The following is a 16849-nucleotide window of genomic DNA, read 5'->3' as shown; positions in this document are numbered from 1 at the left end:
AGGCCTTTGATCTATTTTGAGTTTTCTTTGGTGTATGGAGTTAGACAGTAATCCAGTTTCATTCTCTTACATGTAGCTGTCCAGTTTTGCCAACACTGGTTGGCGAAGAGGCTGTCATTTCCCCATTATATATCCAAGGCTCCTTTATCATATATTAATTGACAATACATGCTTTGGATAATATCTGGACTCTTTATTCTGTTCCACTGGTCTGTTGGTCTGTTCTTTTGCCAGTACCATATTGTCTTGATGACTGTGGCTTTGTAGTGGAGCTTGAAGTTGAGAAGCAAGATCCCCGTGCTTTATTCTTCCTTCTCAGGATTGCTTTGGCTATTTGGGGTCTTTTGTGGTTCCATGTGAATTTTAGAACTATTTGTTCCAGTTCATTGAATAATGCTGTTGGTATTTTGATAGTGATTGCATTGTATCTGTAGATTATTTTAGGCAGTATGGCCATTTTGACAATATGAATTCTTCCTAGCCAAGAGCATGGGATGAATTTCCATGTATTAGTGTCCTGTTTAATTTCTCTTAAGAGTGTCTTGTAGTTTTCAGAGTATAGGTCTTTCACTTCCTTGGTTATGTTTATTCCTAGGTATTTTATTCTCTTTGATGCAATTGTGAATGTAATTGTTTTTCAAATTTCTCCTTCTGCTAGTTCATTGTTAGTGTATAGGAATGCAACAGATTTCTGTGTTTTAATTTTGTATCCTGCAACTTTGCTGAATTCAGGTATTATTTCTAATAGTTTTGAGGTGGATTATTTAGGGTTTTTTATGTACAATATCATGTCATCTGCAAACAGTGACAGTTTGACTTCTTCCCTACCAATATGGATGCCTTTTATTTCTTTGTGTTATCTGATTGCCATGGCTAGGACCTCTAGTACTATGTTAAATAAAAGCAGGGAGAGTGGGCATAACTTGTCTTGTTCCTGATCTTAGAGAAAAAGCTTTCAGCTTCTCGCTGTTAAGTATGATGTTGGCTGTGGGTTTGCTATATATGGCCTTTATTATGTTGAGGTGCTTGCCCTCTATACCCATTTTTTTGAGAGTTTTTACCATGAATGGATGTTGAATTTTGTCAAATGCTTTTTCAGCATCTATGGAAATGATCATGTGGTTTTTGTCCTTCTTTTTGTTTATATGGTGGATGATGTTGATGCATTTTTTAATGCTGTACCATCCTTGCATCCTGGGATGAATCCCACTTGATCATGGTATATGATCCTCTTGATGTATTTTTTAAATTCAGTTTACTAATATTTTGTTGAATATGTTTTCATCTATTTTCATCAGGGGTATTAGTCTCTAATTTTCTTTTTCTGTGGTGTCTTTGCCTGGTTTTGGTATTAGAGTGATGCTGGCTTCATAGAATGATTTTGGAAGTATTCCCTCCTCTTTTATTTTTTGGAAAACTTGAAGGAGAATGGTTATTATATCTTCTGTATATGTCTGATAAAATTCAGCAGGGAATCCATCTGGCCTGGGTGTTTTTTTGTTCCTGGGTAGTATATTGATTACCACTTCAATTTCATTGCTGGTAATTGGTCTGTTTAGATTTTCTGTTTCTTCCTGGGTCAGTCTTGGAAGGTTGTTTTTTCTAGAAAGTTGTCCATTTCTTCTAGGTTATCCAGCTTGTTAGCATATAGATTTTCATAGTATTCTCTAATAATCTTTTGTATTTCTGTGGTGTCCTTAGTGATTTTTCCTTTCTCTTTTCTGATTCTGTTTATATGCGAAGACTTTCTTTTTTTCTTGATAAGTCTGGCTAGGGGTTTGTCTATTTTGTTTATTTTTTTTGAAGAACTGGCCCCTGGTTTCATTGATTCTTTCTATTGTTTTATTCTTCTCAATTTTATTTATTTTTGCTCTGATCTTTGTTATGTCTCTCCTTCTGCTGTCTTTGGGCCTCACTTGTTCTTATTTTCTAGTTTAATTAATTGTGAGTTAAGACTGTTCATTTGGGGTTGTTCTTTCTTGAAGTATGCCTGTATTGCAGTATACTTCCCTCTTAAAACAGATTTCACTGCATCCCACAGATTTTGGTGTATTGTGTTTTTGCTTTTATTTGTCTCCATATATTGCTTGATCTCTATTTTTATTTGGTCATTGATCCACTGATTATTTAGGAGCATGTTGGTAAGCCTTCATGTGCTTGTGGGCTTTTTTGTTTTCTTTGCATAATTTATTTCTAGTTTCATACCTTTGTGGTCTGAGAAGCTGTTTGGTACAATTTCAGTCCTTCTGAATTTACTGAGGCTGTTTTTGTGGCCTACTATGTGATCTATTCTGGAAAATGTCCCATGTGTACTTGAGTATAATGTGTATCCTCTGCTTTTGGGTGGAGTTTTCTGTACATGTCTATTAGGTCCATCTGTTTCAATGTGTCATTCAGTGCCTCCTTACTTATTTTCTGTCTGGTTGATCTGTCCTTTGGGGCGAGTGGTGTGTTGAAGTCTCCTAAAATGAATGCATTGCATTCTATTTCCCCCTTTAATTCTGTTAGTATTTGTTTCACATATGTAGGTGCTCCTGTGTTGGGTACATAGATATTTTTATGGTTATATCCTCTTGTTGGACTGACCCCTTTATCATTATGTAATGACCGTCTTTGTCTCTTGTTACTTTCTTTGTTTTTAAGACTATTTTGTCTAACACAAGTACAGTTACTCCTGCTTTTTTCTCCCCATTTCATGAAATATAGTTTTACATTCCTTCACTTTTAGTGTGTGAATATCTTTGGGTTTGAAGTGAATCTCTTCAAGGCAACATACAGATGTTTTTTTTTTCCATTCTGTAACTCTATGCCTTTTGATTGAGAGCTGATGGCTCCCTTCTTCCACCCATCCCCAGTTTGAGAACGAGGCTCTAAACTGACTGCACCAATTCTGAGTTTGCTGGGACCTCCATTGCCCTTGCCCAGCTCATGGTGTAAAGTAGGGATAACTGGGGCTATTGCTACTTTCCCCTCCATGAAGTGCTCAGTTGCTAAAGCAGGGTGTCACTCAGAGAGAAGCACACCTTAGTTCCAGAGCTGAGAGTAAGAATTTGACAGGTGAAGAGAAGAAGGCTATGAAACAGAGAGCTCAGAACCTCTTAACAGAAGTGACATCACTTGTGATAAAGTGGGAAACTCAAACCAAAGAGTGTTCTCAAAATCAATGGAGGTTTGGTGAAAGGCATTGGGAGATTCATAGATTCATTGGAGGTACAGCAAAACTGATGGCTTTTAGTTTGTCAAGAGAACAACAAAGGAAGAGTCAAGTGAGAGGAACAATCCTGAGGTCAGAACAATTCCCAAACACTGACTTGGGGAACTCTCCTTTCCAGGGAAACCAATTTTAATTATAACAGTTTTTCATGTATGCCCTAGGGCACTGTGGGAAACAACAGAGTTCCGAAACTGCTGCAGGTACATTCAAGCTGTAACTTCCAAGGAAAACTGTGGAGGCTTTACACTATGGTTGGAGAGTAGTGAACATCACTGAAAGAATTTAGCCAGTTGGTAACCAAATAAACAGGAAATAATTTTAACAAGCAGGGTGGGAGATGCAGCAGTACCCAGAGTTATACAATAAATTATCTTAAAAGTACAGTTTCTGAAAATATGTATGAGACAAGAAAAGAAACAGGAATGTATGATCCATACAGTAGAAAAAAGTAGGAAACAGAAATTACCTGTGAGAGTAACCAGATGTAGGACTTTAAGATTCAAAGTATTCATTATAATGAGATTAAAGTAATTAAAGGAAATGATTAAAGAAGGAAGGTATGAAAACAATGTCACATTAAATAGAGAATATCTATAAAGACTGAAAGTATAAAAAAAGAACCAAGTGGAAATTCTGCAGTTGTAAAATCACTGAAAGTAAAAACACACTAAAGATGCTCAACAGTAGATCAGATCTGGCATCAGACAGAATCACCTTAAAGAAGTTCCTCAGACTGAAAGAACATGACTTTGGTCAATAAATGTTGGTAAGAAAGAAACCACAGGTAGAAAATAGAATCACTTATGTTAAACCACACAGTAGCAAATGAAGATCTAAAACCTAGCCTAATTGCAATTGCAGTTTTTCCCAGGAATAGAATTTTAGAACAATCAGTCTGGAATTTCCTGATCAACTCTAGTGAGGTCATCTGCACGAGAGACCCCCAACCTCTGCACAGAGGAAGGTGACATGTTGCCTGAAATAATCGTTTCATTTACTTATATTTCTTATCCCTGCCACTTTTCTACCTATAAAAAGCTTCTATTTGTATGGCTCCTCTTTGGTAGGCAGGATGCGCCCAACTCATGAATCATTTAATAAAGTCAATTAGACCTCCAAATGTATACTTGCTTTAATTTTGGTTTTTAACAATTTGAATCCACACAAAAAAAACCAAAGTGCTCCAGTAAAGGTAATTATGTAATTATAAAGATAGTGTAAGTACTTATTTCTTCTTCTTTTTTCCTTCTTATTTAAAAAGCAACTGTATAAAAGAAATTGACTATGATGTACCAATTGGGTTCATATCATAAATATACACTTTCCAACAGGAGCACAGAGGAGGCTGGGTGGCAACAAAGCTCTACTGGGTTAAGGAGTGATTCCAGAGGGCAACTTGAATACAGAGGAACAAATGAATCAAAAGTGATCAACAAGAAGGTTAAAATAACAAAACCTATAAATATAACACTTGTTTGCCTTTCTGTTTTTGGCTTCATTGAAATATATGAAATAATATTTATAACAATGTATTTTTAGCTTTGTACATTCACAGATGTAATATGAATAATACTGATACCATAAGAAGCAGGGAAATAGAAAAGATCTACATAAGAGTAAGACTTCTATATCTCACTGGAATTAAGCTAGTATAAATGTCAAGTTGACTCTGACAGGTTAAGATATATGTGGTAACCCTATAACAATCAATAAGGAAATAACTAAAAAATATATAGTGGAAAGTCATTAAATAAATTAAAATGCTACATTAGAAAATATTCACTTCATTCAAAAGAATTAATGAGAAATAGTGGAACACACATGAAACATGGAAACAGAGAGCAAAATGGTAAAGTATATCCAGTTTTATAAATAGTAATATTAAATGTGAATGGATTAAATTATTTAAACCAAAGGAAAAGATTGTGAGAATGGATTTAAAGAGCAATATCCAAGTATTTTTTGTCTACATGAAACATATTTTATGTATATAAAGATGAAAATAGTTTAAAGCAATAGGCAGGAAAACAATATACCATGCATACAAAAATCACAGGAAAGTAGAGTAGTAATCCAATTACTAGGCAAAGTATACATTAAAAACACCAAAAAAAATGGGGAGGAAAAAGATGGCAGTGTGAGAAGTTAGGCAGAAACCTCCTCCCAAAAACCACATATAACACAAAAATACAGCAAATACAGCTGATTCTGAAAGAGTGACCAGAAAGAAGACTGAAATAGCTGGTCTACATATAGGGAAAGAGAAGAACTCATGGAAAAAGCTAAAGTAACAAAGCCACAATGTGGCAGGACCCAAGCCCTCCATCCTCCACAGCTCACCAGCAGGAGGAAGAGAAATAAAGCAGGGAGGGAGCAGAAGTCTGGGACTGCTAAACACCCACCCCTGGAGATCTTCTCTGGGAACATAAACCCACATTACATAGTGCTTTGGAGATTAGTGAGGCTGGAAAGCAAAGACAGAATACTCAGAGTGAGATTCCAGCCACTTGTGGAGAACAGGTACTACAACAGGCCACTCTGGGACAAAACAAAGGCAGGCACTTTGAAAGACATTCCAACAGCAGGAGGGGTGCTAAGGAGCAAGGATTATACAGAGCTTGCCGCTCAGGAGAAAGGACAGTGGACAAAATCATCCTGGCACACCTAGCCAACCAGGTTGGGAACTTTCAGGAGCTTTAGGCACTGCATTCCCCTGGTTGGCAATGCAGCACCAAGACCCCCACTGTAATATTCAGTCTGCAGCTCCTTCCTGCAGGCCGGCACTGGTTCACAAAATGGCTGCCCCTGCTGTCCCACCAGGCTAGCCAGAGGGTGGCTTCAACTGTGGCAGCTACAAGGGCATAATACAGAGGCTCCTCCCTGTGCACTAGGTCCACAAGCCCTGGCAATGGAGGCACACACTGCAGCTGGGAAGCAGGAAAGAGTTTCCTCCCAGCAGGCACTGGTGCCACTGGCCTGTGACCCCTGCCATTACTCCAGTTGCAAGGCAGGACCATAGAGTAGAGTTTCTGGGCACTATAGGGTGCCACCCACACAGAGTTACTATTTCATTGTGATCACTGGAGATATGAAATGGCAAAAGGATCCTATACAAACCGTAATACAGCAAATACCAGAAAGAAGACCAAGTGAAGCTAAAATCACCAATTTTCTTGATAAAAATTTCAAAATAAAAATAAAAAACATGCTCATGGAGATACAGGAAAGTACTCAAGAACTCACAGGAGAATTCAGGAATGACATACAAATGTCGAAGATTACAGTATCTGAAATGAAACATACATTGGAGGCATTTAAAAGCAGATTAGATGAGGTAGAAGAGATGGTAAATGAAATAGAAATAAGAGAACAGGAATACAAAGAAGCTGAGGAACAGAGAGAAAAAAGGATCTCTAGGAATGAAAGATTGTTAAGAGAACTGTGTGACCAATCCAAACGGAACAATGTTCGCATTATAGGAGTACCAGAAGAAGAAGAGAGAGAAAAAGGGAAAGTCTCTTTGAGAAATAATTGCTGAAAACTTCCCCAATCTGAGGAAGGGAATGGTCTCTCAGGCCTTGGAAGTGCACAGATCTCCCAACACAAGGGACCCAAGGAAGACAACACCAAGGCATATAATAATTAAAATGGCAAAGTGTGAGGATAAGGACAGAGTATTAAAAGGAGTCAGAGAGAGAAAAAAAGATCACATACAAAGGAAAACCCATCAGGCTATCATCAGACTTCTCAACAGAAACCTTCCCGGCCAGAAGGGAGTGGCATGATATATTTAATGCAATGAAACAGAAGGGCCTCGAACCAAGAATACACTACATGGCAAGATAATTATTTAAATTTGAATCACAGATTAAGAATTTCCATATATACAAAAGTTGCGGGAATTTACTTTCCACAATCCATCTCTACTGTATTTTACAGGGACTGCTACAGATGGCAGTGCTCCTAAGGCTAAATAGCTGTCACCAGATAAAATAAAGCAACAGTAAAGGTAGTAGACTTACTTAATTACTAAGCAAATGCAATTAAATCAACTACCTCAAAAGTCGGTCAAGGGATACACAAAGAGTACAGAATATAACACCTAATATATAAAGAGTGGAGGAAGAAGAAAAAGAAGGGAGAAAAAAACCCCTTTAGATTGTGTTTGAAATAGAGAAATAAGCGAGTTAAGTTAGACTGTTAGGTAGTGAAGATGCTGTTCTTGAATCTTTGGTAACCACAAATTTAAAGCCGGCAACAGCACTAAGTACATATCTAATGATAATCACCCCAAACATAAATGGACTGAACACACCAGTCAATGCTGACATCCTGTCCCTCCATAGAGGATGCTGTCTAGGGTGGCGGGTTCTTGTTACACCAGCCTGGAATGGAGTTTCCATCTAGCTGAGCTGAGATGGGGGAGGGAGTGAAAAGGTCTGGGTTAGCATACCACAGATGAAGTGTTCTTACCAACTTTAAGTGGGTTTTCTTCCATAAATTCTTTTCCATTTTTTCTAAATCCTTAGAATCCTTTTCTTAGGGTATAAATTATAAAATAATTTACATCAGTTTCATTGGGGACCAGGTTTGTGGCATTCCTCCAACTGTCATATCAGAGGTCACTCTCCTATAATAACTTTAAATATAGTTTTCCTAATAGTCATTGCTTTATTGGATATATTCTTTGTTATTTGGTAGTATTTTGTTACAAATATTTGAGGGATTTTAACTGTTGCTTTTAATATTGATTTCATTGTGTCAGAGAATGTGGTTTACATAGTACTTATTTCTTGAATTTTGTTGACTCTTTTTTCATGATCTCTAAAAATTTTGCCTTTGACTGTTCTATTTATTTGTTTATTTATTATTTTTATTTTTTTAATTTTTATTTTGTTATCATTAATCTACAATTACATGAAGAACATTATGTTTACTAGGCTCTCGCCTACCCCAAGTCCCCCCCCCACAAACCTCATTACAGTCACTGTCAATCAGCACAGTAAGATGTTGTAGAGTCACTACTTGTCTTCTTTGTGTTGCACAGCCCTCCCCTTTCCCCCACCCCCCACATTATACTAATATATGCTAATCAGAATACCCCCTTTCTTCTTCCCCACCCTTATCCCTCCCTACCCTCCCATTCTACCCAGTCTCTTTCCCTTTGGTAACTGTTAGTCCATTCTTGGGTTCTGTGATTCTGCTGCTGTTTTGTTCCTTCAGTTTTTCCTTTGTTCTTATACTCCACAGATGAGTGAAATCATTTGGTATTTGTCTTTCTCCGCTTGACTTATTTCGCTGAGCATAATACCCTCTAGCTCCATCCATGTTGTTGCAAATGGTAGGATTTGTTTTCTTCTTCTGGCTGAATAATATTCCATTGTGTATATGTACCACATCTTCTTTATCCATTCATCTACTGATGGACACTTAGGTTGCTTCCATTTCTTGGCTATTGTAAATAGTGCTGCGATAAACATAGGGGTGCATTTGTCTTTTTCAAACTGGAGTGCTGCATCCTTAGGGTAAATTCCTAGAAGTGGAATTCCTGGGTCAAATGGTATGTCTATTTTGAGCATTTTGAGGAACCTCCATATTGCTTTCCACAATGGTTGAATGAATTTACATTCCCACTAGCAGTGTAGGAGGGTTCCCCTTTCTCCACAACCTTGCCAACATTTGTTGTTTGTCTTTTGGATGGCAGCCATCCTTACTGGTGTGAGGTGATATCTCATTGTGGTTTTAATTTGCATTTCTCTGATAACTAGCGATGTGGAGCATCTTTTTTGTGTGTCTGTTGGCCATCTGAATTTCTTCTTTGGAGAACTGTCTCTTCAGCTCCTCTGCCCATTTTTTAATTGGATTATTTGTTTTTTGTTTGTTGAGGTGTATGAGCTCTTTATATATTTTGGATGCCAACCCTTTATCATATCTGTCATTTACGAGTATATTCTCCCATACTGTAGGGTACCTTTTTGTTCTATTGATGGTGTCCTTTGCTGTACAGAAGCTTTTCAGCTTGATATAGTCCCACTTGTTCATTTTTGCTGTTGTTTTCCTTGCCTGGGCAGATATATTCATGAAGGAGTCTCTCATCTTTATGTCCAAGAGATTTTTGCCTATGTTTTTTTCTAAGAGTTTTATAGTTTCATGACTTAACATTCAGCTCTTTGATCCATTTTGAATTTACTTTTATGTATGGGGTTAGACAGTGAACCGGTTTCATTCTCTTACATGCAGCTGTCCAGTTTTGCCAGCACCATCTGTTGAAGAGATTGTCATTTTCCCGTTGTATGTCCATGGCTCCTTTATCGAATATTAATTGACCATATATGTTTGGGTTAATGTCTGGAGTCTTCTAATCTGTTCCACTGATCTGTGGCTCTGTTCTTGTGCCAGTACCAAATTGTCTTGATTACTATGGCTTTGTAGTAGACCTTGAAGTTGGGGAGTGAGATCCCTGCCACTTTATTCTTCTTTCTCAGGATTTCTTTGGCTATTCAGGGTCTTTGGTGTTTCCATATGAATTTTTGAACTATTTGTGTTAGTTCATTGAAGAATGTTGTTGGTAATTTGATAGGGATTTCATCAAATCTGTATATTGCTTTGGGCAGGATGGCCATTTTGACGATATTAATTCTTCCTAGCCAAGAGCATGGAAAGAGTTTCCATTTGTTATTATCCCCTTTAATTTCTCTTAAGAGTGTCTTATAGTTTTCAGGATATAGGTCTTTCACTTCTTTGGTTAGGTATATTCCTAGGTATTTTATTCTTTTTGATGCAATTGTGAATGGAATTGTTTTCCTGATTTCTCTTTCTATTGGCTCATTGTTAGTGTATAGGAAAGCCACAGATTTCTGTGTGTTAATTTTGTATCCTGCAACTTTGCTGTATTCCAATATCAGTTCTAGTAGTTTTGGAGTGAAGTCTTTAGGGTTTTTTATGTACAATATCATGTCATCTGCAAATAGTGACAGTTTAACTTCTTCTTTACCAATCTGGATTCCTTGTATTTATTTGTTTTGTCTAATTGCCGTGACTAGGACCTCCAGTACTATGTTAAATAACAGTGGGGAGAGTGGGCATCCCTGTCTTGTTCCTGATCTCAGACGAAAAGCTTCAGCTTCTCTCTGTTCAGTATGGCTGTGGGTTTATTGTATATGGCCTTTATTATGTTGAGGTACTTGCCATCTATACCCATTTTGCTGAGAGTTTTTATCATGAATGAATGTTGAATTTTGTCAAATGCTTTTTCAGCATCTATGTGGAGAGGATCATGTGGTTTTTGTCCTTCTTTTTGTTGATGTGGTGGATGATGTTGATGGATTTTTGAATGTTGTACCATCCTTGCATCCCTGAGATGATTCCCACTTGGTTGTGGTGTATAATCCTCTTCATGTACTTTTGAATTCAGTTTGCTAATATTTTATTGAGTATTTTTGCATCTACGTTCATCAGGGATATTGGTCTGTAATTTTCTTTTTTGGTGGGGTCTTTGCCTGGTTTTGGTATTAGGGTGATGTTGGCTTCATAGAATGAGTTTGGGAGTATTCCCTCCTCTTCTATTTTTTGGAAAACTTTAAGGAAAATGGGTATTATATCTTCTCTGTATGTCTGATAAAATTCCAAGGTAAATCCATCTGGCCCAGGGTTTTTTTCTTGGGTAGTTTTTTGATTACCACTTCAATTTCTTTGCTGGTAATTGGTTTGTTTAGATTTTGTGTTTCTTCCTTGGTCAGTCTTGGAAGGTTGTATTTTTCTAGGAAGTTGTCCATTTCTTCTAGGTTTTCCAGCTTCTTAGCATATAGGTTTTCATAGTATTCTCTAATAATTCTTTGAATTTCTGTTGAGTCCGTTGTGATGTTTCCTTTCTCGTTTCTGATTCTGTTGATATGTGTTGATTCTCTTTTTCTCTTCATAAGTCTGTCTAGGGGCTTACCTATTTTGTTTATTTTCTCAAAGATCCAGCTCTTGGTTTCATTGATTTTTTGTATTGTTTTATTCTTCTCAATTTTGTTTATTTCTTCTCTGATCTTTATTATGTCCCTCTTTCTGCTGACTTGAGGCCTCATTTGTTCTTCTTTTTCCAATTTTGATAATTGTGATGTTAGACTATTCATTTGGGATTGTTCTTCCTTCTTCAAGTGTGCCTGGATCACTATATACTTTCCTCTTAAGACTGCTTTCGTTGTGTCCCACCGAAGTTGGGGCTTTGTGTTGTTGTTGTCATTTATTTCCATATATTGCTGGATCTCCATTTTAATTTGGTCGTTGATCCATGGACTATTTAGAGGTGTGTTGTTAAGCCTCCATGTGTTTGTGAGCCTTTTTGCTTTCTTGGTACAATTTATTTGTAGTTTTATACCTTTGCGGTCTGAAAAGTTGGTTGGTAGGATTTCAATCTTTTTTAATTTAGTGATGCTCTTTTTGTGGCCTAGTATGTGGTCTATTCTGGAGAATGTTCCATGTGCACTTGAGAAGAATGTGTATCCTGTTGCTTTTGAGTCTATGAGGTCCATCTGTTCTAGTGTGTCCTTACTTATTTTCTGTCTAGTTTATCTGTCCTTTGTAGTGAATGGTGTGTTGTAGTCTCCTAAAATGAATGCATTGCAGTCTCTTTCCTCCTTTTGTACTGTTAGTGTTTGTTTCACATATGCTGGTGCTCCTGTGTTGGGTGCATATATATTTATAATGGTTATATCCTCTTGTTGGACTGAGCCCTTTATCATTATGTAATGTCCTTCTTTATCTCTTGTTACTTTCTTTGTTTTGAAGTCTGTTTTGTCTGATACTAGTACTGCAACACCTGCTTTTTTCTCCTTGTTGTTTGCATGAAATATCTTTTTCCATCCCTTGACTTTTAGTCTGTGCATGTCTTTGGGTTTGAGGTGAGTCTCTTGTAAGCAGCATATAGATGGGTCTTGTTTTTTTATCCATTCAGTGACTCTATGTCTTTTGATTGGTGCATTCAGTCCATTTACATTTAGGGTGATTATCGACAGGTATGTACTTATTGCCATTTCAGGCTTTAGATTTGTGGTTATGAAAGGTTCCAGGTTACTTTCCTTACTATCTAAGAGTCTAAGTTAACTCACTTAGTATGCTGTTACAAACACAATCTAAAAGTTCTTTTCTATTTCTCCTCCTTTTTCTTCCTCCTTCATTCTTTATATATTAGGTATCAAATTCTGTACTTTTTCTTTATCCCGTGATTGACTTTGGGGATAGTCAATTTTATTTTGCATTTGCCTCACAATCAGCTGCTCCACCCTCCCTACTGTGATTTTGCTACCTCTGGTGACAGCTGTCCAACCCTAGGAACACTTCCATCTATAGCAGTCTCTCCAAAATAAACTGCAGAGATGGTTTGTGGGAGGTAAACTCTCTCACCTTTTGCTTATCTGGAAATTGTTTAATCCCTCCTTCAAATTTAAATGATAATCTTGACAGATAAAATAATCTTGGTTCCAGGCCCTTCTGCTTCATGGCATTAAATACATCATGCCATTTCCTTCTGACCTGTAAGGTTTCTGTTGAGAAGTCTGATGTTAGTCTGATGGGTTTTCCTTTGTATGTTATCTTATTTCTGCCTCTGGCTGCTTTTAACAGTCTGTCTTTATCCTTGATCTTCCCCATTTTAATTACTATGTGTCTTAGTGTTGTCTTCCTTGGGTTCCTTGTGTTGGGGGATCTGTGGATCTCCATGGCCTGAAAGACTATCTCCTTCCCCATATTGGGGAAGTTTTCAGCAACTACCTTCTCAAAGACACTTTCTATCCCTTTCTCTCTCTCTTCTTCTTCTGGTATCCCTGTAATGCGAATATTGTTCTGCTTGGATTGGTCACACAGTTCTCTCAATATTCTTTCATTTTTAGAGATCCTTTTTTCTCTCTGTGCCTCAGCTTCTTTGTATTCCTCTTCTCTAGGTTCTATTTCATTTATTGTCTCCTGCACCGTATCCAACCTGCTTTTAATATCCTCCATCGTGTTCTTTAACGATTGGATCTCTGACCTGAATTCATTCCTGAGTTCTTGGATGTCTTTCTGTACCTCCATTAGGATGTTGATTATTTTTATTTTGAACTCCCTTTCAGGAAGAGTCATGTGATCCGTATCATTTAAATCTTTCTCAGGAGTTGTATTAACAATTTTACTCTGGACAAGGTTTCTTTGGCATTTCATGTTTGTATATGGCGCCCTCTAGTGCCCAGAAGCTGTGTTCTGGAGCTGCTGAGCCCCTGAAGCAATGTTGGGGGTCGCAGGGGTGCGGTACTGGTACCTGGGGGTAGGAAAGAGCTGTTCCCCGCCTCCTGGCTGCTGTGCCTGTCTCCACTGCCTGAGCCAGTGGGCTGGTCACACAGGTATAAGTTTTTGTCCCAGAGCAGCCAGATATGGATCCCTGCTTTCCACAAGCAGCCGGAATCCCAGTCTTCCCAGGAACTCTGCCTGTATTATCTTTCCAACCTGGTAGTCATGCGAGTCTCATGAAAGCACCATGAAATGTAGGTTTGTGCTCCCAGAGCAGACCCTCGGAGCTGGGTATTCAGCAGTCCGAAGCCTTCCACCCCCTCCCTGCTCCATTTGTCTTCCTACCACTGGTGAGCCTGGGTGGGGGAGGGGCTTGCGTCCTGCGAAGCCACAGCTCTGGTACATTACCCGGTTAGTTCGCTGAGGTCTGCTTTTTTCTCCAAGTGTGTGCAGTCTGATGCGGTCCTCTTTCCTGCTGCTCTCTCAGGATTAGTTGCGCCAATTAAATTTTCTACTTGTATCCAGTTTTAGGAGGAAGCCTTTGTCCCTTCTCTCACGCCGCTGTCTTTTTTGTTCTATTTATTTTTGTTTCTTGGACACCATTTAAACATTTTTTATGGCTGCTTAATTTATCATCCATGTTTTTTAACTTGTCTGTCATATATCTAAATACTTAATTGTCTTGTGATTTCGGAAACCATTGTCCAATTTACCACATCTCTTCTCATGTATGTCACATTTGCTATTTAGCTTGTCTATTCACTTTATAGAAGTTAAAAGTTATGCACTTAGAAAGTGCAGGAGACCTCAGAGTGAGGAACGCACTGAGAGGTTGGGGATTCCCCCTTTTAAGGATTTTTTTTTTCAGGAATGTGAAAAGGAGCTAGGGGTGTGGTCTTTGTGGTCTTGTTAAGTGGTCTCAAGTATCTTTGATGAGACACTAAGTTTCTTCTTATCAGTCTTCCAGGTAGTTCTGCATAATTACGTTAACACAAGAAATTACTTCTCAGGTTCCCTCCCAGGATAACAGCTTCCTGGTCTGGGAGCATAGCAATCAAGACTTCCACTTGTTCTTTAGTCATGTCCACCTGCTTTTGTTTTATAATTTCCTAATCTTAATTTATTCCTTTAACATCTTGAAGATTGATATTTTTTAACTTTGAAATTTTCAGAATGTATATGAAAACTTGTGCTTACCCATACCCTTGGCTAAATTAGGTGTTTCTGCTCTTTTGTCTTTATTGTGACTGTAAAATGCTATGTCACTGTTATGATTTCATTTTCCTGAGTAGTAGTGTCTTTGAGCATCTTTTTCTGTGTTTATTGCCCTTTTTTGGATTTTTCTATTTATATATTTTTCCTATTTTGCTAAGTTCTTATGTTCTTATCAATTTCTAATAACTTTGAAGTTTGAACTTTGAATATAGATCAGTAGTTTGCACTTGTGGTCTCTTGGGAATTGCTGAGACCCTTTCAAAGGGGTCAGTAAGGTAAAAACTGTTTTTATAGTCATAATATGACAGTATTTACTATTTTCATGATTGACATTTTCAGTTAACGTGGGTAAACTTCTGTGGGACAGTCCTCTGCAAGTATCTGGAAAGGCTGTTCAAATGCCTCCTTTCCAAGTGTTAATCTGTATGGCAATAAACTAATACAGTGCATGTGACTGAATGCACAAGCAAGTATAAGACTGCAACTGATCACTATTAAGCCAGACAGTAAAGAGGTTTTCAAAATATAAAGCAATACTACTCTTCCCACCGATTCTTTTAGAAAACAATTATATGCCTAAAATTATTTTTTTATGTTAACTCTTTAATGACTTTGTGTTATTTTAGAATGGGTTATTTTTAATGTAGGTGTTATTTTTAATGTATTAAACATTAAAAAGTTTTTCAGTTTTGGTTTCTAATACTTTAAATATTGATAATAAAGCCCACTTAAAAGTCTTTGGTATTTCCCAGTAGTTTTTAAGAATGTAAAGGGATCCTGGAACCAAAACTTTTGAGGATAGCTGCTATAGATTTGTATTTCACTTTCTATCATTTTAATTTTTCTGAGTCATATGTCTTTTTTTTTCTTCTCAAGCTTCCGATTTTCATCTGAGGATTTTAGTGCGTATGCTTTTCAGGGATTCCCTGCGAGGACTTGGAGGACTCAGCAGAGTTGTATGCATGGCTACTGTGGAGGATACACAATAGGAAGAGCAAGGGCAAGGGTGTGAGCAGAGACTGGGAAACCCATGTACAGGCCTTCTAAGCTCTCTCCTTCCTGCTTGAGGTCACTTGAGCCACCCGCTCCCTTAGCAGAGAAAATCCAGTAACCATCTCTGTTATTTCTGCCCAGGGAGCCATTAGAGATTAAGCTACGAGGTATTGTCTAGAAGCTAGTCTGTAGGCTGTCTGCCTAGTAACTATGAAAACTCTGAACTCCCAGAGGTGCAGGTTCGGGCTTCAGGTGGCTAAACAGCTTTGTTAAAGAGAGAAAGATGCCTGTCAGCATAGGGCCAATCTCACAGCCTGTTGTGTTAACTCCTTTATGCACGTGAGCTGATTCTGGATCACTGTGTATATTATCGTGTACTTCTCCCAGAGATTTGGAGCTATCATCAGAAGAGAATAATGTTAATACAGTTTTTGAGGGCATTTTGGGACCTTTTTGGCTTATATTCACACTTATTTCTATCAAAGCTTGACAGATGCCAAAGTACAGTAAAACAAGACAGGTTTATAAGATTTGTGTTTCAATGTGACATTTGTTTTCAGTATTCTTTTTCACTGTTTCATGGACCTTTTTGGTATGGTGACACAAATCTTCCTTCAGTTACAGAACTGTTTTCCTGTTTGTCCCTTGGTTAGCTTCTTTTCTGGACCTTCTTCACTCTGATATATCTGGGATCACTCTTCCTTCTTACTTTGATCTATAATTTTGTTTCTAATTTCGCTCTGTGCTATCTGAGAATTCCATTATTTGGTTTCCAAACATATAGTTAGATTTTTAACCTTGGTTTGATTTATAATTCAATTTTGAAAATTTGAGTTTTTGTATTTTTTTTAATCTTTCAAGAAAACTTTCCATGTTTACCAATCATTACTCTTTTACAACAGCTTTATAATGGTTTTATGTTTAGTTTCTATCTTTACTAGTTTTAATTTTAAAAACTTATTTAATGCTTTCTATGTTAATTTTCTTTAGGGCTCTTTCCCTTGCTTTTTTTCATTTCCTTGAAATGATCTTGGATTTCCCAAAGTTGGGGTGGGATAGTCTGTGGTTATCATTCAGAGGTGTAAATGAAGCTGATATTTTTCTCAGCAGTTAGAAGCTGTCTGATCTCTACTTTGGATACAAAGACTGACAGTACCTTGGTATGTACCCTTAATTTTG

At 37.5% G+C, this 16849-nt stretch overlaps 1 protein-coding gene across 2 annotated transcripts in view; it reads left to right on the top strand.

Moving 5' to 3' along the window:
- Positions 1-16849, top strand: part of ZPBP (zona pellucida binding protein) — a 142394-nt gene that overhangs the window by 28351 nt on the left and 97194 nt on the right. The gene's annotated exons all lie outside the window — the stretch shown is intronic.

This window comes from Manis javanica, chromosome 6 (genome assembly GCF_040802235.1).
Source record: "Manis javanica isolate MJ-LG chromosome 6, MJ_LKY, whole genome shotgun sequence".
Lineage (NCBI taxonomy): Eukaryota > Metazoa > Chordata > Mammalia > Pholidota > Manidae > Manis > Manis javanica.
This window is presented reverse-complemented; position numbering and strand designations above follow the sequence as displayed.